The sequence below is a fragment of the Narcine bancroftii genome, chromosome 12, assembly GCF_036971445.1.
Source record: "Narcine bancroftii isolate sNarBan1 chromosome 12, sNarBan1.hap1, whole genome shotgun sequence".
Taxonomy (NCBI): Eukaryota; Metazoa; Chordata; class Chondrichthyes; order Torpediniformes; family Narcinidae; genus Narcine; species Narcine bancroftii.
The window spans coordinates 10523065-10550837 of record NC_091480.1 but is presented as its reverse complement, the minus strand read 5'-3'; the positions used below and the strand labels follow the sequence as shown (position 1 = coordinate 10550837).

Here is a 27773-nt window from a genome sequence, read left to right as displayed (position 1 = left end):
AGCATTGGACTTGATAGGTTTTTTATGGTTATGGACACTTTCACTGATATCAGATTCTGATTGACAGATATGTCAATTTTGTGTAATATTACACTTGTTTTATTACATGACAGTAAAGGAATCCCGAATCTTAATTGAATTTGAACTTGTAGTCAGCGGAAGATAGACTAGCTCTTGATTGCTGGTTGAGTAATATAACCACGGTACTAATGCATTTGAAAGAAATGCAATCACAGTATGTCTAAAGCAGTGAAATTTTATTCAAGCTTAAGTATCCGCCATTAAAGGGAAGGATTAAAACATGGAACGAAGAACAATAACGACACAGATAATGATGCTCTAAGGTTTTGAAGTTGGACAGTGTCACGAATACATTTTTCATTCTCCCCACTTTCTCATCAATTCCATTTCTATCCCTCACTTGGGGAAATTTATAGTGGCTTTGAATCAAGCAGCATCCTTGGAGGTAAATGGGCAGGCAAGATGTTGTGATCCTTTCTCAAGACTCAGCAAACACCGAGAAGTTGAAAGGCTCAGCAGGTCAGACCGCATCTATGGAGAGAAATGGACAATCAACATTTCAGGTCTGGACCCCCTTTTTGAGATGGATCCAAAACATTGACTTCTCATTTCTCTCCATGGATGCTGCATGACCCAAAGAGTCCCTTCTACTCATTGTTTGCTCAAGATTACAGTATGTAAGATTCTTGTGTTTCTGCCAGAAAACATATCCAATTATTTGTTTAGATCAGGATCTATTTAAAGATTTCCCCATAAGGCAGTAAGGAAACAGCAGTGCATGTCAAAAGCAGATGCAGTCAAGGATTGGTGTGTCTTAATTTTTACTCTGCCTGTCAGTTAGATCGTGTGAAACTAGAAAGTCTGCAGAGGCTGTGATTGTAGTGAGAACACACAAATGCTGGATTAACTCAGCTGGTCTCGCAATATCCATAGAAGGTCAAGATAGACAACCAACGTTTCAGTCCTGAGCCCTTCTTCAAGGTATGAATAAAGAGCAGGCCGACGCCTGAATTAAAAGGCTGGGGAGATAGGAAGAAAGGGCAGGGCAATTAGGTGATAATTAGACGGAAAGGAAAGGTGAGAATTGATCAGGGGAGGAGAGTGGCATTGAGAATGCAGAGGTGGAGGAAAGGAAACAGAGAAAATGAAAGAATAGAGAGAGAGCTAGAGGAAAGGATAATTGGGGGACACTAACAGAAATCAGAGAAGTTAATATCAATGCCATCCAGTTGGAGAGTTCCCATATGGATATCAGGTGTTATTCCTCCAATTTGTGGATGGTCTCAGTCTGGCAGTGCATGAGACCACGGACAGACATGTCAGCATGGAAATGACTGGTTTGTACCATAATTCCACTTCCCCACATTAAAGGAAGTCATTCGACCTGTGGAATCAATGTCACTTCTCAAAGCATTCCCCTTAGTCCCAGTTCCAAATTTATTTTCCTCAAATTCGACCCCTGATTTCCTTGCTACTCACCCATTGCAAGAGCATATTTACGGCAGCCAACTAATACATCACCCTACGTTTTGGGGATGTAGGAGAAAACCGCATAGGAAACCTACATAGACACAACAAAAAAGTGCAAACTCCAACAAACATCGTTTCAGGTCAAGTTCAAACTTTGGTTAATGCAATTGTATGGCAACAACAGTAATGTTGCAACTCTGCACACAATATCACAGAAGGTTATCCAGGTGGTGACTAGGTTTGCTGCTTCCCATGTATCTAAACAATGAAAACTCAAGTATGAAATCTAAAGCAAAGATCAAGATGAAAAATAAGATGAAGTCAGTTGGAAATTGGATCATGCAATGGAAATTGCTACTCCTGTTGCAGAGAATCCCCCCAAAAAATCCATCACACATCAACTTGCAAGTTGAGGAGAGGCTGAGTTGTTAGATAAGGAGAGATTGAATGGGCTGGAACATTTTGGAGTAAAAACACCATGCTGGAGAAACTCAACAGGTCAAACAGTGTCCCTTATATAGCAAAGACAAAAATACATAACTGACATTTCGGAAATGAGCCCTTCATCAAGGTATGGAAAATCGTTGGCAGGCATCTGAATAAAAGGTAAGGGGGGAAGGAGCATGGTAGCAAAGGCAGGAGGTAATAGGTGGAGAAGAGAGGGAGGGCACCGCAGTAAGCAAGAGGAGGAAGGATGGCTAGGTGAATACAGGGGGAAGGGAGTGGAAATCTCAGTGAAGGAAGACAGAGAATGGAATAGGGGAGAAAGGGAGAGAGAAGGTTAGCAGAAAAGTCGATGTTAATGTCATCTGGCTTGAGAATCAAGTGTTGTTCTTCCAATTTACGGGTGGTCTTGGTGGGATAATATGTAAGGCCATGGATAGAGATGGGAGTGGAATGGAATAGGGGAGGAAGGGAGAGAGAAGGTTAGCAGAAAAGTCGATGTTAATGTCATCTGGCTTGAGAATCAAGTGTTGTTCCTCCAATTTACGGGTGGTCTTGGTGGGATAATATGTAAGGCCATGGATAGAGATGGGAGTGGAATGCTGAACTGAAATGGTTGGCTACAGTGAGGTCCATGTCACAGAATGAAGATGCTCAGCGAAGTGATCTCCCAGTCTGCCCAGCTTCTCTGATGTAGAGTCGGCCACAAAGGGAGCATTGGATGCAGTTAATCATTCCTACGGATACACAAGTCAAGTGTTGCTTCACTTGAAAGACCTGTTTTGGGCCCTGGACTTTGGGGTGGGGGAGAAGGTGTGGGTGCTAGTGTGGCACCTCCTGTGGCCACAGGTGAGGAGCGGAGCCAAGAAGGGAGCGGTCCTACGGAAGGCAGAGAAGGGAGAAGAGTGGAAGATGTGTATGGTAATGGGATTCTGTGGCAAGTGCTGGAAATTCCAGAAGATAATATGTTGGATGCAGAGGCTGGTGGGGTGGTAGGAAAGGGCAAGGGGTATCGTGTGTTTGTTGTCTCTGGGGGTAGAGAGGGCCAGGACAGATGTGCGGGAAATGGAGGAGATGTAGGTGAGGGCTGAGTTGATGGTGGTGGAGGGGAAACCACGTTTGTGGAAGAAGTCAGATTTCAGAAGATTTAGACTGGAAGACCTCATCTTGGGAACATATGCAGTGGAGACGGAGAAATTGTCTGGGGTGCCAAAAGCCTAATCTTGGGAACATGTAGTGGAGACAGAGAAATTGTCTGGGGCACCAAAAAGGCCTTTCAAGTAAAGCAACACTTCACTTGTGTATCCGCAGGATTGATTTATTTCTTCCTGTGCTTCCTTTGTGGCCTTCTGTACATCAGAGAGACTGGGTGCAGACTGGGAGATCGCTTCGCTAAGCACCTTTGCTCAGTCCGCACTAGTGACGTGAACCTCCCAGAGGTCAGCCGTATCAGTTTGACATCCCACTCCCTTATTCACATGTCTATCCTTGGACTTGTATTATATCCCACCAAGACCACCTGTAAATTGGAGGAACAAAACCTGATTTTCCATCTGGGCACTCTCCAGCCAGATGGCCTTAACATCGACTTTTCTGGTTTCTCCTCATCTGCTCTCCTCTTCCCCCTCCCCCTTCTTTCCCTCATCTCTCCATGCCCTTCCCTCTCTATTCACCCAGCCATCCCTCCTCCCCTTCCCTTGCTTATTGCTGTGGCCTCCCTCCCTTCTCCACCTATTACTTCCTACCTTTGCTACCATGCTCCTTCCCCCCTTACCTTTTTATTCGGATGCCTGTGGTCATCTTTCCAAACCTTGATAAAGGGCTCAAACCTGAAACATTGGTTATATAGAAACATAGAAAAAAGGTGCAGGACTAGGCCATTTGGCCCTTCAAGCCTACACCACCATTCATTTTGAACATGGCTGATCGTCTACTCAGTACCTAGTACCTGCCTTCTCCCCAGTCCCCCTGATCCCCTTAGCCACAAGGGCCAAATCTAACTCCCTCTTAAATATAAATAAAGAACTGGCTTCAACGACTTCCTGTGGCAAAGAATTCCACAGATCTGCCACTCTCTGAGAGAATTTTTTTTCTCAACTCAGTCCTAATCCTTACCCTTAAACTGTGATCCTTGGTTCTGGTTTTCCCCAAAATCGGGGACACTGTTTGACCAGCTGAGTTTCTCCAGCTTTGTGTATTTACTTCAACCACAGTGTCGTTAGACTTTGGGCTTTTACTAGGAACATTTTAGAGTTTTAAAGAATGAGAGATCTCAACAAAAATAATAAAATCCGCAAAGACTGGCAGAGTAAAAGTAGAAAGGATTCTTCATTTGACTGACATGTCTGCGACCATGCAACACAGATGAGAACAAGGGGTAGGCCATTTGGGACTGCGAAGAAGGGAAATATCTTCACTCATAGAGAGTGGTAAATTGTTGGTATTCTCTGCCTCAACAACAATGGAGGCTCAGTCACTGAAAACAGAGCTCCAAAAATATCATTAAATCAATGGTGATTATGCTGGAAAATGGCAGAGGTGCATAATCAACCTTGTTTGTAATGTCTGCCGATGTAGGTTTGGAAATCTGTATGTTCTACTTGTTTTCTTTACAATGCTTGTACATGAAAGAATTGAAACACGTTAGATCCATTGTGATGGCATCATCGTGCTGTCCTGTCTGAGCTGTTGTCAAATTTGAGAACCTTGCATTAGGTTTCAGGAATTCTTGGGATGTTTGGCAACTGCTATAATCAACATTATTTCACTTCCTGCATACTTGCAAAGCTGTTATCTCCGCTCCATCCTCAACATTCATTGGAGTGACTTCATCTCCAACATCGAAGTACTCGAGATGGCAGAGGCCGACAGCATCGAATCCACGCTGATGAAGATCCAACTGCGCTGGGTAGGTCATGTCTCCAGAATGGATGACCATCGCCTTCCCAAGATTGTGTTATATGGCGAGCTCTCCACTGGCCACCGAGACAGAGGTGCACCAAAGAAGAGGTACAAGGACTGCCTAAAGAAATCTCTTGGTGCCTGCCCCATTGACCACTGCCAGTGGGCTGATATCGCCTCAAACCGTGCATCTTGGCGCCTCACAGTTCGGCGGGCAGCAACCTCCTTTGAAGAAGACCGCAGAGCCCACCTCACTGACAAAAGACAAAGGAGGAAAAACCCAACACCCAACCCCAAACAACCAATTTTCCCTTGCAACCGCTGCAACCGTGTCTGCCTGTCCCGCATCGGACTTGTCAGCCACAAACGAGCCTGCAGCTGACATGGACATTTACCCCTCCATAAATCTTCGTCCGCGAAGCCAAGCCAAAGAAGAAGAATGTATTAACCAGGAAGCTACTTTGATTGCTAAGGAGTTGTTGAGGATGTGCCCGCCCAAGGCAAGTCACTGGGAAATGCATTTGCTAAAATTTGCCGGTTCTGTAAAAATCAGTACGTGTCATCTTTACCTAATTTCATGAAGTTTAAGAAATTATTAATGGCAATCAGAGGAAACCAAACCTGGAATCTGAGGAGAAAATGGCTAGTTATGGGGATTTCTGATTCCACGTGTGGTAAGCCACATAAGAATGAGAAACACTAATACATAATATTGTTAATGTGTTGAGTCCCATTCCAAATGTTTTAGTCATCAGCTGCAGTGAAGCAGCCAGACTGCAGATCATCGCCCCTCCTGTTTTAAATCTGTCTCCACAGTTAAGGGGCTGCGGCCAAAGAATAGAAATCATATAATTGACTCACCTGATAGGCATAAAACCAGATGATTCCAGAACAGCTTCAAGAACAACTTTGCCCACGTTAAAGACATAAGGGGTATTGCACAGAGAATGATCTCAACCTGTATATCCCTGGTAACCAGTGGTATCCTGTCAAATTTCCAGAGTGGAAGAGAAATGTCCAGGGAATGATCATTATTGCATTTTGCTCTAGGCAAAGACAAATAGGTTTGCAATTTCATAACCATTAATTGCTATTGAATTTCTGGGCACATATCCTGTGATTCACTTTTACTCAGTTTACAACTTGTTCTCTCATGTTTTCTTATTCCTTTGCATTAAAATCATCCATCTGATTTTTCTGCACTGTGTATTTACATAGCAACCTTGTACAAAAATGATACCAACACACTGCCCTTGGTAACTTCATGGATTGGACTCATTAACGTGACACATAGATGTACACACTATGAGCTGGCAGTGCACTTGTTCATTACTAACCTTCAAAATATTTGCTGTTTAGTTGAATTATCTTGATTCCCAGTTCAGTTTTTGGCCTTTGAGATATTTCTGTTGAAATTGTAACCTGAAATAATTAGAAGACACCATAATTGTTTGTATTAGTGTGGAGCTAGTAATTCATTTTGAAAAAGGTCTTAAAATGAGAATCCACCAAATAACCTCTGCTGGGTGTATCACAAAGGCAGAGAGATCAGTTTTCAGATTGTTGAAGTGCCTTGTACCCATCAGGTGACTGAAGCCATTGTGTGGAATGTAGTTCCCATCACAATTCACATCTCGTCTCTTTCGTGGCTTGGAGCTTTCTTTGCATTCAGTGGAAAGACAAAATGAAACTGATCTTGGTGACTTGTACAGAGGTTATCTGATTTCAGCTCCAGTTTTGAACTCACATGGTGGACAACTATCCACATTTGAAGACTGAGTGGTAATTCAAGAAATAAATCAAGCATGTTCAAATTTTAATTAAATTGAGTTAACTTTAGATTTTGAACAATTTGCTTCCACAAATTTTCCTTAATGTATTATAATAACTTTTATTATTTGTATCTACAGAGAAGAATTTTCAGAGCCAGAATTAAACCATTTCCATAGTCTCCAAATCAATCAGATGACTCATCAACGGAATTCCTGCTTAAATTGAAATTGAAGTTACCATGTAGGGAAATATTATTTATCTTGTGACTCCAGTTCTTTTAATTGCAATAAGCTCATACAATTAAACATTGTAATGCTTGATTAAGGGTATGGAATTTTAATGCTTTCAGCAATTTACATCAAACATTGTATCAATCACTGAAGCAGAGATAACTTGAGTAAGACATTAATTATCTTCCTGATATTGAATCAACAATCCATACAACATGCAGTAATAAGAAATAAGCATCTTAATAGCTCCAGCGCCGAAACCTTAATAACATTCTGGTGCCTTAGTGTTGCTTCATGGGAAGCATTCTCATGGAGTAGGGCAAATATCATCCGACAGGCACAAGTGAAATAATGATTGGCAAAACATTAATAATTTCTTGTGCTTTCATTCGTTTTTCTTCACTTTGCCATTTCCATAAATATGTTCATACTTTGATAAATCTGCATTGTTACCAGCTGCAGAAAACTTTGAGTAAAAGAAATAGGAGCAGGTGGAGGCCATTCTGGCCCATCAGGCCGGCTCCACCATTCAATGAGATCATGGCTGATCTGATAATAGGCTCATCTCCACCTACCTGGCTTTTCCCCATATTCCTTTAATTCCCCTACATTGTAAAAATCTATCCAACCAATCAGTGGTTTTGAAATTGCCTCCCCTAAACTCACATTCAACCTTAAACAATCCCTATACCATGTGTTCTTTGATTAGTAAGGGATTACTAAAGGTGATATGTGAGTGGAAAGAAAAAGTTTGAAAAACACTGTTTTAATTGTATCTAATTGATTCGTTATGTGCCCGGTTTCAGAACTCCAAAGGAAATGAGCCAGTGACAATTTTTCTCAAGCAAAATATTTCAGTAACAATTAGGTCTGGAGCAGTGATTCTCAACCTTCCCTCCCCACTTACTTGCCACTTGAACAATCCCTTACTAATCACAGAGGATTTATAGCATAGGGATTGCTTAAGGAAGAATGTGAGTTTGGGGGGGGGGGGGGGGAGGGAAGGCAGTTTGAAAACCACTGTATTAAATACATTTACTGAGGTCGCCTCTACTGTTTCATTGGGCAGCGAATTCCACGGATTCATCACCCTCTGGGAAAAGTAGTTCCTCCTCATCTCCATCCTAAACCTACCATCCTGAATCTTGAGGCTATTTCCCCTAGTTCTAGTCTTTCCTACCAATGGAAACAACATACCTACTTCTATCTTATTTATGGCTTTCACAATTTTATACTTTTCTATAAGATTTCCTCTCATTGTCTAAATTCCAGCAAGTATAGTCCCAGACAACTTAATCTCTCCTCAGAGGCCAACCCCCTCATCTCTGGAATTAACATGCTGAACCTTCTGCTCCACCTCCAAGGCCAGTACATCCTTCCTCAAGTATGGAGACCAGAACTGCATGCAGTATTCAAGATGCAGCCTCACCAGTACCTTGTACAGTTGCAGTACAACCTCCCGCTCCTAAATTCAAACCCCTCTAGCAATGAAGGCCTACATTCCATTTGCCTTCTTGATAGCCTGCTGTACCTGCAAACAAACCTTTTGCGATTCATGCATAAGCTCTTCCGAGCCTGAGAGAACAGAAATGGTACATAGAAATGAATAAATGTATTCCACTGGAAAAAATAACATATAATTTAAAAAATAAAGTCACAGTATTCGAACAAAGTTGGGAACCATACATGGAACACAACAGAGAGGGCCTACCACTGACCTCCACCCCCTAAAATGATAGAATGAGAAGACGACGAAATGAACTGACCCAGTGTGTAAAAGTAGATGACACAATTTTCTTGTTCATTTTCATTGTGTGATGACATTGTTTAATGGGTTTATTGTATTGTATATGTTGAACGTTTAGTGGGTAGGGAGGGAAGGGAGGGGGGAAATAGGGGAGAAAATGACACTGTTTATGTTCAAGAAGGAAATGTTTGTGTGTATTTTGATTAATATAGTTCATAGTGTGAAAATTTTTAAAAAAAATTTAAAAATGCATGAGCTCTTCCAGATCATTCTGCATGTAGCATGTAAAGGATATTTTTCTCCTTCTAATACTTTGCCACTTATTACAGTGTAGCATTCACAGAGGGTTGAAGCTCATGGGATAGTTTATAATCTGATCTGTTGTTGGAACCCTTAACAGTGATCAGTGGGGGATCAGAGGCGGAGAGGGTGAACAAATTTAAATTCTTGAGAGTCACTATCTTGGAGGAACTTTCCTGGACCCAACACACCAATGAAATCGTGAAGAAAGGAAACCATGTCAGCGTCTCTACTTCCTCAGAAGTTTGTGGAGGTTTGGTATGACATCAGAAACCGTGGCAAATTTATTCAGAGATGTGTGGTGGAAAGTGTGCTGACCAGCTGCATCACCACCTGGTATGGGAACACCAACACCCCCAAGCATAAAGCCCTCCAAAAGGTAGTGGACACAGCCCAGGACATCACAGGCATAATGATTCCCACTATTGAGAACATCTACAGGGAACGCTGCCATCAGGGAGCAGCAGCAATCATCAAGGATCCACAACACCCAGCACCCGATCTGTTTTCGCTGCTACCATCAGGAAAAAGGTATAGGTGCCACAAGCCTCCATCAGTTTCAGGGAACAGCTGCTACCCCTCCACCAGCAGACTTCTAAGCAACAAATTCAGTCAGGGACTCATTTAAGGAGTCGTGTGCACTTTATAGATTTGTTATCTCTGTATTGCACAGTGATTTTGTTTACATTTTGTGATCTGTTTACAGTTCTTTACTTATTAACATGTGTACATTGTGCACAGTTTGTATTTGCACTACCAATAAGTGGTAATTCTGCCTCACCTGCAGGGAAAAAAGAATCTCAGGGTTGTATGTGATGTCATGAATGCCCTCTGACAATAAGCCTGATATCTGGAACCTGTTTGTGTAATAGAATATTGCTATTTGGTTTCCTCATTGCAAAGTCAGCTGATGCCTTCTCCCTCCCAACCCTGAGCACAGCTTTACAGGCACATTATAATTTTCAGATGATATTTCTTTGCTTTGACTGTAATGCAATTATAAGAATAGAAAAAGTTGAAAACACTTTAAAGGTCAGGGTGCTTGTGAAGAGAGAACAACAGGGTTAATATTTCAGATCAAAGACACTTCATTACAAAGTGAAAAACCAAGTTAGTTTTGAGGGGGCATAAAAGATGGAGAAGGGATGTGATGCACCGTCAATAATCACCAAATACTGAGGTTGTGAAGCTGATAGGCCTTTATTAACTACAGATTGGAACAGCCGTCAACCTCATTGACTGATCGAGGCAGAGTGAAATGGGGAGCACGCAAAGGGCTATGGGTAGGGTCGGTCTCGGGAGGCATGTCCAGCCAGCAGCAGCCAATCATAGCACAACAGTGGCTTACCCTAAGACGTATAGGACAGAGTGAGGCCAGGCTTTCCCAGGTGATCCCAATATTTACATGGTTGACAGATCATTGAAAGGCAGTTAGAAAGAGAAAACAAATAAAGGATTATATTAAAGCTTTGAAATGTAGAGCTTTTGCTGAAACCTGAAACCAAAAGGGAAATATTGAGCAGATCAGTATCTGTGGGAAGGAAATCTTCTCAGTTAATATTACAGATGAATGAGCACAGCACAGAATTAGCCAGTTCTGATACGGGGAGGAAACGTGACACCTAAAATGTTGCATTAACATTCTCTCAGAACTGGACACTGCAATTAATCTTTCAGGAAGATGAGATGTTTTTGTTCAGTCTTGCATTGGGCATCATTGGGACAGTGTTGGAGATTACAGACAGATAGGTCAGACAAATGAAATATAGTGTTGGAAAATGTACAGTCATCCACTTTGATAGAAGGAATAAAAGGAAAGTATTATTTGCATGGGGAGAAAATTCAAATTTCGAAGGTACAAAGTAACTTGGGAGTCCTTGTGCAGGGTACCCTAAAGCAGTGGTTCTCAACCTTTTTCTTTCCACTCACATACCACTTTAAGTATTCGCTATGCCACTGGTGCTCTATGATTAGTAAGGGATTGCTTAAGGTGGTATGTGGGTGGAAAGAAAAGTTTGAAAACCACTGTTTTAATTGTCCCTCATTGACTCGTTATGTGCACGGTTTCAGAACTCCAAAGGAAATGGCCCAATGACAATTTTTCTCAAGCAAAAGATTTCAGTGACAATTGGGTCTAGAGCAGTGGTTCTCAACCTTTCCTTCCCACTCACGTACCAGCTTAAGTAGTCCCTTACTAATCACAGAGCACCGATGGCATAGGGGTTACTTAAAGAGTATGTGAGTGGAAAGAAAATGGTTGAGAACCACTGCCCTAAAGGTTAACCTCTAGGCTGAGTCCTTGGCGAAGAAGGTGAATGCAATGTTGGCATTCATATCAAGAGGAATAGGGTACAATATCGGAATCAGGATTTATTGTCATGAACAAGTCATGAAATTCAATGTTTTACAGCAGCGTCACATAGAGCAAACGTACATATTATAACTATCTCACCACATTGCTATAAAATATTTAAAAAAATAAAACAATAAAATAGTACATGGAAGTAAGGCATTGAATATTCAGGAATCTGATGGCCGCGGAGAAGACGCTGTCCTTGTGCCTTTGAGTGCTCGTCTTTAGGCTCCTGTACTTTTTCCCCCACGATGGTAGCAGAGTGAAGAGGGCATGACCTGGGTTGTGGGGGTCTTTGAGGATAGAGGCAGCATTTTTAAGACACCACCTCTTGTGGATGCCCTTGATGGAGTGAAGTCTGGTACCTGTGTCGAAGGCCAAGTTAACAATCCTCTGGGGTTTATTCTTGTCTTGAGTGTTGGAGCCTCCATACCAGGCAGTCATGCAACCAGCTGGAATGCTCTTCCCAATACACCTGTAGAAGTTTAGGAGAGTCTTTGGTGCCATATCGAAGTGATGCTGAGGATTTATAAGGTACTGGTGAGGCCTCACTTGAAGTACAGGGTACAGTTTTTGGCTCTTTATTTAAGAAAGGATGTGCTGACATTGGAGAGGGTTCAGAGAAGATTCACAAAAATTATTCCTGGATTGAAGGGATTGCACTCTTTGGAGTTCAGGACAAGAAGGACCTCAAAGAAGCATTTTGAATGTTGAAAAAGGCTTGGGCAGAGTTGGCAAAGTTATTTCCCATGGTAGGGAAAAAAATACACCTAAATGTGGAGGACCTCAGGTGGTTTTGCAGCGTCCATAGGAGATAAAGATATATTGCCGACATTTCAGGCCTGAGGCCTTCCTCAAGAAATAAATGAAAAACAGGAAATCTTAGAATAGTGACAGCACTGGCTGGAGGAGTCCAGACCAACAAAATGTCTGTCATGGTCTCATGACTGCCAGACTGAGACCACACACAGATTGGAGGAACAACACCTCATCTTCCATCTGGGCACCCTCCAACCGGATGGGATTATCATCGACTTCTCTGGCTTTCGTTTAACCCCCCCACCATCCCTTCTTGCCCTGTCGCCTTATCCCAGCTCTGTCTCTCTCCCTTTCTCCTCTGTCTCCTTTTACAGAGCAGAAATCAATTCTCACGTCTCCTCTTATCATATCCAATTAACACCTTTTGTTGGTCTGGACTCCTCCCCCAGCCAGACCTGTCTCTCTTCGGAGCATCACTTCTTCTTTGCTTATTCCTTGAAGAAGGGCTCAAGCCCAAAACACTGGCAATAATATTTATCTCCTTTGGGCGCAGCAAGAATGGCTGAGGTTCTCCAGCATTTCTGTGTGTTCTTTCTACAGACACAGCGTCTGCAGACATTCAACAGGCGATTTAAAGCCTGCATGGAGCTGCTGGCAGTCACTGGGCGGTAGGACCCTGCGGAGGAGTGCTGTGTCTCCTCTCCTCATTCTCCGCGGGTCCACACCAGTGGCAGTGCTGCCATTTTCTTTTCATGTATATTACATTTTTTGTATTATTACAGAACAACACAAGAAACCTTGAACATGATCAAAAGTCAAAATGCCTTGTACGTTAAAGGTGCAGAAAGACTCTCACCGAAGACTCTCTAAACCTTCTTCAGTGGACCGTGGAGAGCATTTTGGCTGGTTGCATCACTGCCTGGTATGGAGGCGCCAACTCTCAGGACAAGAATAAACTCCAGAGGGTTGTTAACTCGGCCTATGTCATCACAGGCACCAGACTTCACTCCATCGAGGGCATCTACTACACGAGGGGGCATCTAACAAAAGCAACTTCTATCCTCAAGGACCCCCACCCCCCAGGCCATGCCCTCTTCACTATGCTACCATTGGGAAAAAGATAGAGGAGCCTGAAGACGAGCACTCAGCGGCACAAGGACAGCTTCTTCCCCGCTGCCATCAGATTCTTGAATAACCAATGAACCAAAGGCACTGCCTCACTGACTTTTCGTGCAATGTTATTATTTATTGTTGTAAGATGGTTTATAAGAATGTTTGCAATGTGAGGCTGCCGCAAAACAATGAATTTTGTGTCTTGTTTGTGACAATAAATTCTGATTTTGATTCTGAACTTGGTTTGGGATGTTCCTTTCAGGCCAAACCCACGTAACGTCAATGCAACACCTGCCAGAAGAATGCAAGCAAGCAAGCCTCACCTCATCAGAAAATGTAGCACGCACATCTGCCTGGCCCTGAATAAAGGCACAAGCAAACAACTATGCATTGAGTATGGATGGCGTAAAACCAATTGCCAAGTTGCCATCAAGCAGTACCGTGTTAACCCATTTAATCCAGGTGTGTAAACTTTAAGCAGGATTTTCAGTCATGGTGGAGGGCAGTGGCTGCAATAGGGAGTCTTAGAAGCCACAGCGGAGAAGCAGGTGCTTGGCCTACTGCACACCTCCTGATGCATTGCTGAATGAGAATATCCTTTTTATTCTCCACCCATGCTCTGTAAACAATCAGATCGGGTAATTTTAGCATTTTATTGTAAATCTGATTCCTTGTCTTGTTTGGATGTATTTTTTAGCCTGAAGCACGAATTAAGTTATGCTATCATCTAAAATGGTTCTGTCGTTGCTTTCTTCTTTCCTTTGATACCACTCTAAAATACACATTGTTCAGAGCCTTAAATGTCCATACAGTTATTCATCATATTCACCTGTTCTTCCATTGAGCAAAATGGCCAGGGGATATGATGGAACATTGGATTTAATATACAAGAGATAGGATGTGAGAAGAGCCTGCTCTGCCATTCAATAAGATCATGGCTGATTTGACCATGGACTTAGCTCCTCCTCTCTGCCTGTTCCCCATGATCCTTGCTTTCTCAATCTTATCCATCCAAGGTCCTTTCTCTGCCATTCACCAGTCTCTGAGCCCAACTCATTAACTTCCAGAATTTAAGCCTGAAAATCCCTAAAGGTTTAAGTGCATTGTTGAAAGAAGGAGAACATCAGCCATGGTGCAAATGGTAGAGCAGACTCGACAAGCCTATCCTATTGTCTTTGTGGGCTGAGGTCACCCACCATCAACACCACTGAGATGTCATGGGAAGGTTGGCAGGTTCGACATGTTCTGCATTGATATCTCCTTTCCTCTAGCTATGTCTTCCTCCCCCTCCTTTTCCCTCGGTCTCCTTTCACAGAGCCAAAATCAATTCACACCTTTCCTCCCGTCATATCCAGTTAATCCCTTTTGACCCTTCGCCCTCCCATTCTTCCCCTTTTCTCTACTTTATTCAGACGCCTGTCTGAGTTTTACTCAGACCTTGAGGAAGGGCTTAGGCTTGTATATGGGAAATACCATTCATGTTGTTAGTTAGGATGACCCCCAGAATTTCCACCTAAAATGTAAATTCTGAGTGATACCCTTTGTATAAGATGACCTGAATCTGGCACTTCCCGCTGACCAGTGGATGCAGTTAAAAGCAAATTACAATATTTTAATAACAAGTTACCATGTAAAGGTTAAGCCACCTTTGGCTCCTGTACAGAGCCAATGGCAGTTGTACTAGGCGGGGTGGACACCGCGGAGGAGCGCTGAGACTTCAAAGATAACTAATGGGGCATGCGCAAGATTGCATCAGAGCCAGCGGGAAGATGGCAGCAGTGCGTCAAGGTTTGGCATAAATTTTTTGTGAGACCAGCCGAGGTCCTCCACCATTTCTGTATGCTTTTTTACTGCAATAACAGCATCTGCAGGCTTTCTGTGTTTCGTTTGCATTGGTGTCACATGCGTTTGGGATAAAAACTTCTCTCTACCCTGAAGTATCCTGTTGGGGCAACTCGATTTCCCATTGACATCACTAGCTTAAAATGAACTGCCAGTTCGGCAACATTCCATCACGTGTCACAGGAAATAAACAAACTACACAAAGAAATATTTTGTAACATCAGCAGTACTAAAAGGTTCAGAAGCATTTAGGCTTTTGTTTGGGATCAATTGATCATAATCCTTGAAAGTTTCATTGCTTATCATGCAGTTAGATTCAATTTTCCACCAGATGTATTAAAGCAGAACATATTTTACAACAAGTAGAATATGAACCTTCTTTTAATTTTCTGAACGTGTTATGAGACATTTCATATCAACACTTGGCCTCTCAAACATGCCCGTGATCGTGGCTGGTCCCCAGTGGTCTCAACTCCTCTTCTGTTTCAGTACCCCACACCCCTCAATTCCCCAGTCTTTCAAATATTTCCCCATCTCCTCCTCAAATAAATGTAATGATATGTCTGTGCTACCCTCAGGATAGAGAATTACAGAGGTTCATTACCCTCTGAGAGATGTCTTTGCGCCTCTGTCTTAAATGAACGGCCACCTTGTCTCCTTGTTTGTGACTCTGCCATTCATCTCAACTACCCCACCAACTCCCCTCAGGATCGCTCCTCATTCTTCTAAACTCCAAGGAATGCAAACTCAAACTATCCAGTCTCTCATGGATGGATAAGTCAAGTTTATTGTCATACCCTGAATACTCCTGAGATTGTCTGTTCTTGGAAGCTAAGCAGGCTCAGGCCTGGTCTGTACTTGGAGGGGAGACCAAGTGGTTCTCAACCTTTATCTTTCCACTCACATCCCACTTTAAGTAATCCCTATGCCATCGGTGCTCTGTGGTTAGTAAGGTGGGATGTGGGTGGGAAGGATGACAACCACTGCTCTAGTCCCAGTTGTTACTGAAATATTTTCCCTGAGAAAAATTGTCATTGGTCCATTTTCTCTTGAGTTATGAAACCGTGCACATAACAAGTCAATTAGGTACGATTAAAACACTGGTTTTCAAACTTTTTCTTTCCACCTACATACCACCTTAAGCAATCCCTTACTAAACACAGAGCACCTATGGCATAGGGATTACTTAAAGTAGTGTGTGAGTGGAAGGAAAAAGGTTGAGAACCACTTGGTCTCCCCTCCAAGTACAGACCAGGCCTGAGCCTGCTTAGCTTCCAAGAACAGACAATCTCAGGAGTATTCAGGGTATGACAATAAACTTGACTTATCCATCCATGAGAGACTGGATAGTTTAAGTTTGCATTCCTTGGAGTTTAGAAGAATGAGGAGCGATCCTGAGGGGAGTTGGCGGGGTAGTTGAGATGAATGGCAGAGTCACAAACAAGGAGACAAGGTGGCCGTTCATTTAAGACAGAGGCGCAAAGACATTTAATCTCTCAGAAGGTAATGAACCTCTGTAATTCTTTATCCTGAGGGTAGGTTTCTGTGAGGGGCGCTGGACCAAATGATGACTCAGTCTGCCTTACGGTAGACAAAAGTTAAATAATTTCATGTACGTTACATTCTAAATGTAGTAATATATGACAATATTGGAGCCTTTACCTTTTTTAAATCTAATTGTACAAGTACAACCCAACGATCCTCGGTGCAAACCATGCAAACACACCTTGTCATGCCAGGAATTCGGTTGGGGAATCTACTTTGAACTATCTTCAATGGCACTCTCCTTTTTCAAGTAAAGGGACCAAAACTGATCATAGAATTGCAGGTGAAACCTCTCCTACACTCAACTGTAACAAAACCTCCCTTAAACTCTAACCCCTTTGCGAGAACAGTCAGCATTACTTCCCAGCTTATTTTTTTGCTTCACTTGTGAAAACCAACTAGCAGGTTTTACCAACAAATAACTAAATATGAAGGCATTTTAAATTGTAGACAAGCATGCAAACAAAATTGAAATCAGATTTTCCCCAATATTGAACCCATCCTGCCCCCTAGTGGAGGCAATGAATATTTACTTGTTTCTTTAAATTCTTTTATTCAGATTTCTTGTCAGAGTACATACATGGCTTCACATTCAACCCCGAGATTCTTTTTCCTGCGGGCATGGCAGAATTATCATTAATTGGTAGTGCAGAAAAAAATACACAACGTAGACAAAGAACTGTAAACAGATAACAAATGTGAACAAACTGACTGCAATACTGAGAGAACAAAGAAAAGAAAATCAATAAAGTGCACAAGTAAGAGCCCTTAAATGAGTCCCTGATTGAGTTTGTTGTTGAGGAGTCTGGTGGAGGGGTGGCAGCTGTTCCTGAACCTGGTGGTGAGAGTCTTGTGGCACCTAAACCTCTTTCCTGATGGCAGCAGCGAGAACAGAGTGCGTGCTGGGTTGTGTGGGTCTTTGATGATTGCTGCTGGTCTCCAACAGTAGTATTCCATGTAGATGTTCTTGACGGTGGGGAGGGTTTTGCCTGTGATGTCCTGGGCTGTTTCTACTACCTTTTGGAGGGCATTACGCTCAGGAGTATTGGTGTCCCCAAACCAGACTGTAATGCAGCTGGTCAGGTGTGTGTGTGTTTCTGTGCATGAGAGTCTGCGCATGCGTGTGTATGCGTCTGTGTGTGTGAGAGAGTGTGTGTATGTATGTGTGTTTGCATGAGTGTGTGTGAATTTTAAACATTATTCCCCAGTCTCTTCCCTCATTAAATAGTTTTAATTTTTCATCTCTACATCTAGTTAAAGGAAATCCTGTATGAACATCAAGCCAAGATAAAGTGACTTTTTGGAGCAATTTTGGCCTTTTGATCAAGCCGAGTGTGGACCACCTTACAACTTAATTAAAGCTCACTGTGCTAAGATTTGACAACAATCACTAGGTTTCATTGCAACTATGCAAATTGTTTTCCCTAATGAGAATGTTAATTGAGATGCCAGATTAATTGGCTGTTTCATTCATCAAGAGAAAATGAAATGAAAGGGCAGAATTGTAATCCTCGAAATGTTCACTGGTTAAGGACCCCCTTCAAGATGAAATAATGAAGTGATTCCAGAGAAGATAAACTATCTGTTTCACACCCACTGTCCCCCATGCAACCCCTCCCCATTTCAGGCTCAGTTTGGTTGAGGGGACCCACAAAGTGTCAGATTATGCTGGTCTGTCGATGACTTGGTGCTTGTAACCGATCTTTATTGATCAGCCCTTAAGACTCTTTCCTGTGCCATCTCTTTGTTGGGAAAGCATAAACCATCTCTTCTCTAAGAATCGGTATACTTCAATAGATGTACCATCCAGAGAGTCGTGCAAATCGACCTCCGGCCACTAAAAAGCTTCCCACGTACTAATCCAGCACTAATTCCATTTTAAATGTTTAAATTTAGACCTACAACATGGTAACAGGCCCTTCTGGCCCACGAGCCTGTGCCATCCAAATACCCCAATTTACCTACAACCCCCCCCCCCATATGTTTTGAAGGGTGGGAGGAAATCAGAGTCCCCGGGGAAAACCCACGCAGGACATGGGGAAAATGTACAACCTCCTTACTGACAGCACTAGATTCGAACCCGTTCCACTGGTGCTGTAATACTGTTGCGCCAACTGCCGCACTCACTGTGCCACCAAATTTCATCCTGTTTCCCCACCTTTTGCCTTTATAATCATGGTTATAACCACCCAAAGAATTTCAATAATATACCTTTAAAATGTAGTGCAATACACTAAGGTGTTGGAGAAATTCAGAAAGTAAAGGGTAACCAACCTTTTTGGGAGTGGACCCTTCATCAGGTATGATTAGGTATTTAGGCCTACACATTACTTGCTCTGTGGCCTCTTGCGTTTCTCCAGCACACTTGTGTATTGCACGTGACCTCAGCATTGCAGACTGTCTTGTTTGACTTTTGAATATAGTTCCTGATACAGTTTGGGAAATGTGAGCGCTGAGAAGTGTGCTTGAGCACTCAACAAGTGCGCACATACACCCACCCACCCCCCCCCACCCCCTCCAATTACACCGAATTGACCTACAACCCGGTAGGTTTTGAACAGTGGGAGGAAACCAGAGCACCTGAAAGAAACTCACGCATGTCCAGGGAGAACGTACAAACTCCTTACAGACAGCCCCAAATTCAAACTCCCGTTGCTGGTGCTATAACAGCATTGCACTAAACACTATGTTAATTGTGCCATAATCAAATAACGTTCACAATGCTTCATGAAACATAAATTGAGGGTTAAGTATTGGCTAGGAAATCAGGGATAACTTTCTTTTGGGCAGCGAAAGCAGACTCTTGGCTTCCACTTTGCTTAGGCCTTTTAAGAATTCTGTTTCAGTTCTTTATTTCCAGTCACCACTTTTAGAAAGGCTCCCTTATTATATTCCATAGTGTTGGAGACAAAGGGATCCATTTGAAGGCTTTAGGGCTCCTTTTTCAGAATTGGTGTCCTAGTGATAAAGCTGGTTCTGACTGCACTTGTATCCTTGACCTGAGAGAATGGGAAGATGCCATTACAGATGAAGGTGGTGCCCTCAAGCTGTAGAATGAAGTACTTGTGAAGTGTTCTCAGTTGGAACTCTCTTGCATTTCCTCAAACCACGTCAAATGATCTTTTGCATCCATCCAAGGGGTATTGCCTCTAGTCATGTCACTTTCCCTTGGTTTTCACTGTCCTAAAGTTATACCTTCCAAGTCAACAAATTATTTATTTCAAATATGATTCTGCCAAATATCAAAAGGATGGTAAATACACAAAAATCAGAAAAGGAATTCTTGCATTAACATCATATATTTTATGAGCAGGCTTTATAAAAGATGAACTACTTTTGAAGGGGCATGATTGGCGTAGTGGTTAATGCTTTACAGCGCCAGCGATCGAGACCAGGGTTTGAATCCCACACTGTCCGTAAAGCATTTGTACGTTCTCCCCATGTCTCCATGGGTTTTCCCCAGGGGCTCCAGTTTTATCCTACCATTCAAAGCGTATCGGGGGGTGTAGGTTAATGGGGTGTAAATTGAGCGGTACGGATCTGTGGACTGGAACAGACTGTTACCATGGTGTCCAATTTAAAATGTAGAGTTGCTTCACTGGTGTAACAACTTATGCAGCCAACTTGCGCACAAAATAAGCAATGTAATAAATACTTGCTTTTATGAGCTTGATTGAGGAATGTATTAGGTCACCAGGGAAAATCCCCCCCCCCCCCCCCCCCCGCCGCCCCCACTACCACGTCTTCTCCAAAACAGAATCTCTTGCATTCATTTGAGGAGCATCGTGATGTAACATCTTACCTGAAAGCTAGAACCTCCAACCATCCAACACCCTCTCAGTAGCCCTGATTTTTTTTCCCAAGTTTCTGGTGAGGGCCTTCAACCTTCTCACTTAATGATCAAGTCAAGTTTATTGACATCTGATTGTACAAATACAAAAAAACCATCCAGATGCACAACCAGACACAATACACATACCGACAAATAAATCAAATGCAGAACAAGAATTTTATCTATTTTTAAAAATTAATAAATGTTGCTTTGTACAAATGAGCGTCTCAGGTGGTCAGTGTGAGCATTCCTTTGGTCGTTCAGCATCCTCACCGCCCGCCCAGCTAGTGTGGCGCTGTCTTTGATACTCCTGGATCTCTTCCATGATGGGAGCAACTAAAAGATGCTGTGTATGGAGTGAAAGGGAACCTCAGCTATTTTTGCGCACCCTCTTCAGACAACGATCTCGGTAGATGGGGTGGTTCTAGAGATCCTCTCTGCCACTCTTACGGACCTGTGCATTGACCTCCAATCCATTTCTCTGCAGCAACTGTACCACACTGTGATACAGCCGGCTGGGACGCTCTTGATAGAGCTCCTTTAGAAGGATGACATAAAGGGGGCCGGTAGCCTTGCCCACCTCAGTCTTCTCAGGAAGTGCAGTTGCTGTTGCGCCTTCCTGACAAAGGAGGAGATGTTGAGTGTTCACGACAAGTCACTAGTTAAGAGATCTCTAAGGAACTTGGTGCTCTCCACTCTCTCAAATACAGAGTTGTTGATGTGTAGTGGAGGGTGAATGTACTTGATCCTCCTGAAGTCCACATGAGGCAAGTCCAGGCAGTTCCAAACCTAAATGGCGCTCCCAAGGAACCAAAAAAATTTACTCATTTCACAGCTTTGCAACTTTTTAAACCAAGTTTTCTGAGTTAACTTCAACAAACTTGGTCTACCAATGCAACCAGGATGCAAGCTGCAGTGACCATGTAGAACAGCCATATTTTATTGGGATCTAGGTTCACTGACAAAGACAGCATGTATTGATCATCCTTAATTGCCTTTGAACTGAGTGGTCTGACAGATCATATCATGGGTCACTTTAGATTCAACCACATTGGTAGGGCAGAGTGGCCAAGGATGACAGATTTTCTTATTGGGCCAGATGGGATTGTAATAACAACTAGTATTATATCATCTTAAATCTTGACCACTTTAGCTACTTATTACCTTATCAGCCACTACCATATACCCTGCGATTTTTAATAATTTAAAAAATGGTCTGCGACTGGGCAAACACCTCACCCATTTTGTTTTTATTTCTTGCTGCCAGCACAATACTAATTAAAATGCAAAAACATCCAAAGTGTGGCATTGTTAACAGTTTCAGGCAGAAACCTATTGAAGAATGGATGATGTGGATCTCAAAAAAAATTTCTACTTTCCTGAAGCAAAGGACTCCATTGCCTGGTCCAAACACTTCTCGAAATGACATTCTGCGGTACTCTCTGTAAAAAGTGAAAGCTATCGAAGGACATTTGGGACATTGTCAACTTGTTCCTGGTGTGGTCAAATACTCTCAATTCCCCTGGGTAATTTCACCAGTCACACAAGTGTCAAATTTTAGTCACAGCTTCTACACATTTAATTGTAATAAAGAAAATAGCTACTACCCAAACTTTTGACAAGGTAGAACTTGGGGTTTGGGGGATATGTATAGCATTGGAATTTTATAATTAAGTATTGACAAGCAGAAAATTTGTTAAACTCTGTCGTCTAAAAACTCATTTACTGTGGTTTTTCCGAAGTTATGCTGTCAATAAATAACCTGTTTACTTCCACGCATGAAATGGTTGTATCATGTCTCATGAAGATTCTTTTAGGACTTCCTGGAGTCATCCATACATCCAAAAAGGTTCACTCCTTCTCTTATTTTCTTGTATTCTTTTTTATTGGCTATTGATGGCACAATTAGATCTCCCCAAAGCACCACTGGATGCAACCCTATCAGATACCTCATTATTGGCTTTGCCTATTTACAGCTTTCACCAACCTGCGTCAGAGTTATTCGCGAAGCTGCGCTCACAGTACATTTATAAATGTGAGTGCCATCTCTTTGAAAAGGCTTTCCAATTAGTTTCCTGCTCCTAATTCTGTGTTCTTGAAATATAATGCATGGTAATTGTTTAATTTAATTGGTGGAAAAGTGGATCAACATACATTAATCTAGAGTCTCCATCTCTGTTGTCACAGTATTCAGTCAGGTGAAAATTATGGGATGAACAAGATAGACAAAACAAATCTACAAAAGACCAGATTTGAGAACCTGAATTGTAAATGTGCAGAAGTGTATTTATCATATCAGAGACAGCTTTCTCTTGGTGCTAACTGATGGTTACCACAGTGATGCTTTCTATATGTTAGTCCCTGCGGTTGGCATGTGTGCAGCAGTATACATTTGTCTGTTGAATAGGTTCCTTGCAGAAGAGGTGAACCTTGCAAAAATCAAATAGGTTTTGACAGGATGTGGTAGCAATTTGACTTGTAGGCAAAAAAATTTTTAATGATAGCTATAATGTAGTCTAACGATATCATTCTGTCTTGGTGACAATTATATGTCTGATGATTCATAACAACTAAATCTTTTAAAGTTGCCTTTAGTGGTGAAAAAAAGGTTGAATTATTTCTTTCACAAAGGCAGATATATTTACCTTAAGACGAAATATCAGGCCACAAGAATGAATAAACACAAAGTGATTTGGCTTGGAACTGATTAGACGATATTGTAACCAGAATTTGCTACCATGGGCAGCAGTGAAGGCAAAATCGATGAGTGTATTTAAGGCAGAGATTGATAGGTATCTGAATAGTCAGGGTACCAAAGGTAATGGGGAGAAGGTAGGGGAGTGGGTCTGGCTGGGTGAATGGATCAGCTCATGATGGAATGGTGGAGCGGCTCAATGGGCCGAACGTCTTCTGTCTTCTCCAATATCTTACGGTCATATCTACTCTTAGACATTTGAAGCCGATGCCAGTGTTAATCAGTCACCTTTGCAAACACGGGTTATGATGCAGACGCACCACCCCCTCCACCCCCCACCTGTTGCAGCAGTTCAGGTGTTAGGAAACTCACAAATTGCCACCAAAAGAAAAGATGTGGAATTAAAAAGTCGTTCCCGTGGAATTCATATCAAGAAATAAGAATAAATGCCCATTTTTATTCGACTCACATTTTTTAATGCAAGCACAGACTTTGCAATGTGGACTTTTTTTTTAAAGAAAAGCAATCCCCTCCTCCCCTGCCAATAATATGGGATTTGCCTGTACAAGTTTACAAATTAATGGCCAGGGCACAGTTGTACGCAGTTCTGATCACCACAGAACAAGAAGGGTGTTATTGTACTGGTGAGGGTGCATAAAGTATTTCAGGTCTGAGGTGAGACAGACTGGGTGATAAAGTTAGAGCGTCTCACAACTTTTAAAAATTATCGAGATGAACACTTAAATATAACTTGAGCATAACGACCAATGTGATTAGAATTAAATACTTGATGATCCGAATGGAGATGGTGGGACAAAGGCCCGGTTTCTTTTCTATAATTCTATCCACCTCACAATGTCTAATCGTCCTTCTGACTTTGGTTCCTCCTATTACCTTGGCCCTTTTGTTTATCAGTGTGGTGATTCTTGGTATTGCTTGTATATAGAAGTAAACGCTTGTAATTGCTTGTTGCGGTCTCTTAAGCAAGTCTGGCACTGTAGGCTAACCTGTATACAAGTGTTCTGATCTCTGCCCTTTGTTCAGTTTGGATCTAGCCTTATGGATGACTAGCACTGCTGTGTTCTTGCTAATAAAAGCCTACGTTATTCGTTTGACTCAATTCTCTGAGTTATTGACTGCGGTTCAATATCCTCAATATCAAAATCAAGACTCCCATGATCATCTTTCCATCTCCCACCTCATGAATTACCTCCCTGGCCAACCCCATCTGCCCTGCACACCTCACCCATCTTCTCCAGTTATCTACCCCAAGGACACTTCCTTTATCATCTTCCCCCTGGAGTGCCGGTTGCAGAGGAAAAATCTTTAGTCACAATTGGGCCTTGAAAACACAACTTCAGTGACCCCTCCCCAGTGCACACATTTTTGTGTGCCAACGAACTTCCAGGTTAGTTTAACGTTCAAAGATTTAATTTAAGCATGCAGCACAGTAACAGGCCATTTCAGCCCACAAGCCTGTGCTTCCCAATTACACCTGATTGGCCTACAGCCCCTGGTACTTTTTTGAATGGTGGGAGGAAACCGGAGCCCCCTGGGAAAAGCCACGGAGACACAGGAAGAACATACACACTCCTTAAAGACAGCATGGAATTTGAACCCGGTCCCGATTACTGGCACCGTAAAGGCTTTGCACTAACCATTAAACCAACCGTGCCGCCCCTTAATGTTTCAATTTCTGAAGGAGAGCAGAAATGAATTCAGATGGAAAATTAGAAGCAACTTCTTTATCCAAAGTCCTCCGAGTGTGGAACTCCGTAACACAAGGAACATTTAAAATTATTCTCATGGGTTTGCCAGAGTCCCATTGAGCAGCGAGTATTCTAATCGTTCTCTTTCTCCATATCTGAACCATGCTCCCAATTTTTAAATAAGTACTTGAAGTAGTTTATCTTAAGAACTCACCAAATAATATTAGGGAAGATATGTTCCAACTTGTTGTTTTTAATCATTTGGATGAATCTGTAGTACCTGGATCAGTCCAAAGAGAAGCCTACTGGTTCGGTGAACATTCAGGCACATTCTTCATTCCCTCTCTGAAATGGTCCGCAGACCTCCAAATAAATCTGAAATACAATAAAACCCCTGTTATCCAAATTCAAGCAACCGGCAAAAATAATCACAGAATTTTTTTTTTTTTTTTAAAATATGAACGTTTAACATTGGCACCCCCTAGCAGTTATTTTGCCAATCCACCAACACACCATCTCAAGCAACAGTAAAATACATTTATCCAGCATCCATTAATCCCCATAGATGCCAGATACTAGGGGGGGATTTAACTGTACTTTGCATTTATCTGGATTATGAGAAAGGAAGAAGACAAAAAAGCAAGACAAAACCCATCAGTTCTTCTCTGGCATTCAATAAAATCATAACGGAGTATTATTTTCCTGCACAAATCCCATAGCTGTTCATTCCCTTAATGTCTGAAAATCAATCCTTTTTAAAAAAAAAATACAGGTTGACTAAACCTCCACAGCCCTCTTGGGTAGAGAATTCCAAACATTCATTACCCTCAGTGAAAAATTGTCTCCTGATTTCTGCCCTGAATGGCCAGCTCCTTGTTTTTGAGACTGTGACCCTTGTTGGAGAACAGCACAGTGAGCATCTGTTGCCTTACAGCTCCCAGTGACTTGTGTCCTATCCTTCCCTCTGGTGATGAATGTGTGGAGCTTGCACATTCTTGTGACTGAGTGGGTTTGCTCTATTTTCTCCCACATCCTAAAGATCTGCAGATGGGTAGGTTAATTGACCATTAAAATTGCCCCTAGTACAGTCTTCTTAACAGGGGCCACACCACATTTAAGGGGGAAGAGCATGGACTGAAATCCTTGATATGTTTTCACATTCTTGAGTTTATGCTTAAGGTTCCCAAATGACTGACTGTGTACAAACGATTTGGTTTAAGAATTTTCTTTAAATGTTTTCTAATACATATTTTCAGGTTTTCTTCTTACTGCATATTCAATAAGAATGATTTCCTATTTGTCTCTTTGTTCTGGAATCGCAAGCCACAGTTGCCGTGCTCAGTGTAAAACTTGAGACTTGTTTTCACTTCACATCACAAAATTATTTTTTACACTTTTTTTTGTGTGGTCATTAGAAGTACAGAAGAAATCAACCAAATGATTGATTCACAGGGAAGGGGGCCCATAAACTTTGAGCAAGGGTCTAAGGGGGGAGGGGGGGGAAGAAAGGAGAAGGGGAGCCATAGCTGAAAGAAAATATTGAGAGTGGCTGCCCTAGTGTTTTGATGAACAACAGCACAGGAAGTTGTTGAAGAACACAACAATACATCCTGGATGATCAGGATGTATTTAAATTTTAAATTTAGACATACAGCACAGTAACAGGCCCTTGGAGCCCATGAACTCATGGCACCCAATTACCCTTAATTGCCCTACAACCCCAGTATGTTTTGATGGACTCTTTTAGGGCTGTATTCCTTTAACCAAACCAAGGAAAACTAGTATCAGATACTATTATTTTGGATTGTGAGATCGTCTTTTTCTAGATGGTCTCCCTGATCAATATCTTTAATAGGTCATATTAATGCTGTTAAAATGATAATATTACCCAAGTTTTTATATTTATTTCAAGCAATTCCAGTTTTCCTTAATAATATTGATTCAAAAAGTCTCTTCATTAATTTAGAAGAACAAAAACCCCTAGAATTAGTAAATTTAATTTACAAAAATTGAAAAAAAAAATGGAGGTATGGCCTTATCTAATTTTAAATTTTATTACTGGGCTGTTAATATTCATTATTTAACTTTTTGAATTTTTTTTTTATTCTGACAAATTGGATCATCCGTTATGGACAGATTGAGAATTAAAATCTATACAGCAGTATTCAGTGGCCTCTTTATTGGGGACCTCTCTTCCATTTACCTTTTCCAAGATCAATAAGTACATATCTAATCCAATACTCAAACAGACATTGTGAATATGGTTCCAATTTAGGAATTGTTTTCAATTTAATAAACTTTGTCTTATCTCATGCTATCCGTTATAGTATTTTTTTCCAACCATCAATAATTAATCTTTCTTTCTCTTTCAATCTACTTATTGACTTGTATCAAACATATATACAAGAGGAGAGTTACATTACATACATATATTTACATTGTAAGACAAACATTAGTATTTAACAAATATATACTAACCATAAATAAATTTCTTCTCCTCTTGTAAAACTGAAAGAAAGGAAGAGGGAAAATTCAGTTTTTATTGCAAGATCCCCTCTTCTTTGGCTTGGCTTCGCGGACGAAGACTTATGGAGGGGTAATGTCCACGACTGCTGCAGGCTCGTTGGTGACTAACAAGTCCGATGTGGGACAGGCAGGCACGGTTGCAGCGGTTGCAAGGGAAAATTGGTTGGTTGGGGTTGGGTGTTGGGTTTTTCCTCCTTTGTGTTTTGTCAGTGAGGTGAGCTCTGCAGTTTTCTTCAAAGGAGGTTACTGCCCGCCAAACTGTGAGGAGCCAAGATGCACGGTTGGAGGCGAGATCAGCCCACTGGCGGTGGTCAATGTGGCAGGCACCAAGAGATTTCTTTAAGCAGTCCTTGTACCTCTTCTTTGGTGTACCTCTGTCTCGGTGGCCAGTGGAGAGCTCACCACATAACACAATCTTGGGAAGTCGATGGTCCTCCATTCTGGAGACGTGACCCACCCAGCGCAGTTGGGTCTTCAGCAGCGTGGATTCGATGCTTGCGGATTCTGCCAGCT

General features: G+C 42.0%; 1 long non-coding RNA gene across 1 annotated transcript; it reads right to left on the bottom strand.

Moving 5' to 3' along the window:
- Positions 1–309: 309 nt before the first annotated feature.
- Positions 310–27278, bottom strand: LOC138747373 (uncharacterized). The gene is made up of 4 exons (XR_011347450.1): positions 27213–27278; positions 24949–25109; positions 6174–6258; positions 310–552 (listed from the first exon to the last, which is right to left on the bottom strand). It is a non-coding gene; the product is annotated as an uncharacterized lncRNA (long non-coding RNA).
- Between the last annotated feature and the right edge of the window lie 495 nt (positions 27279–27773).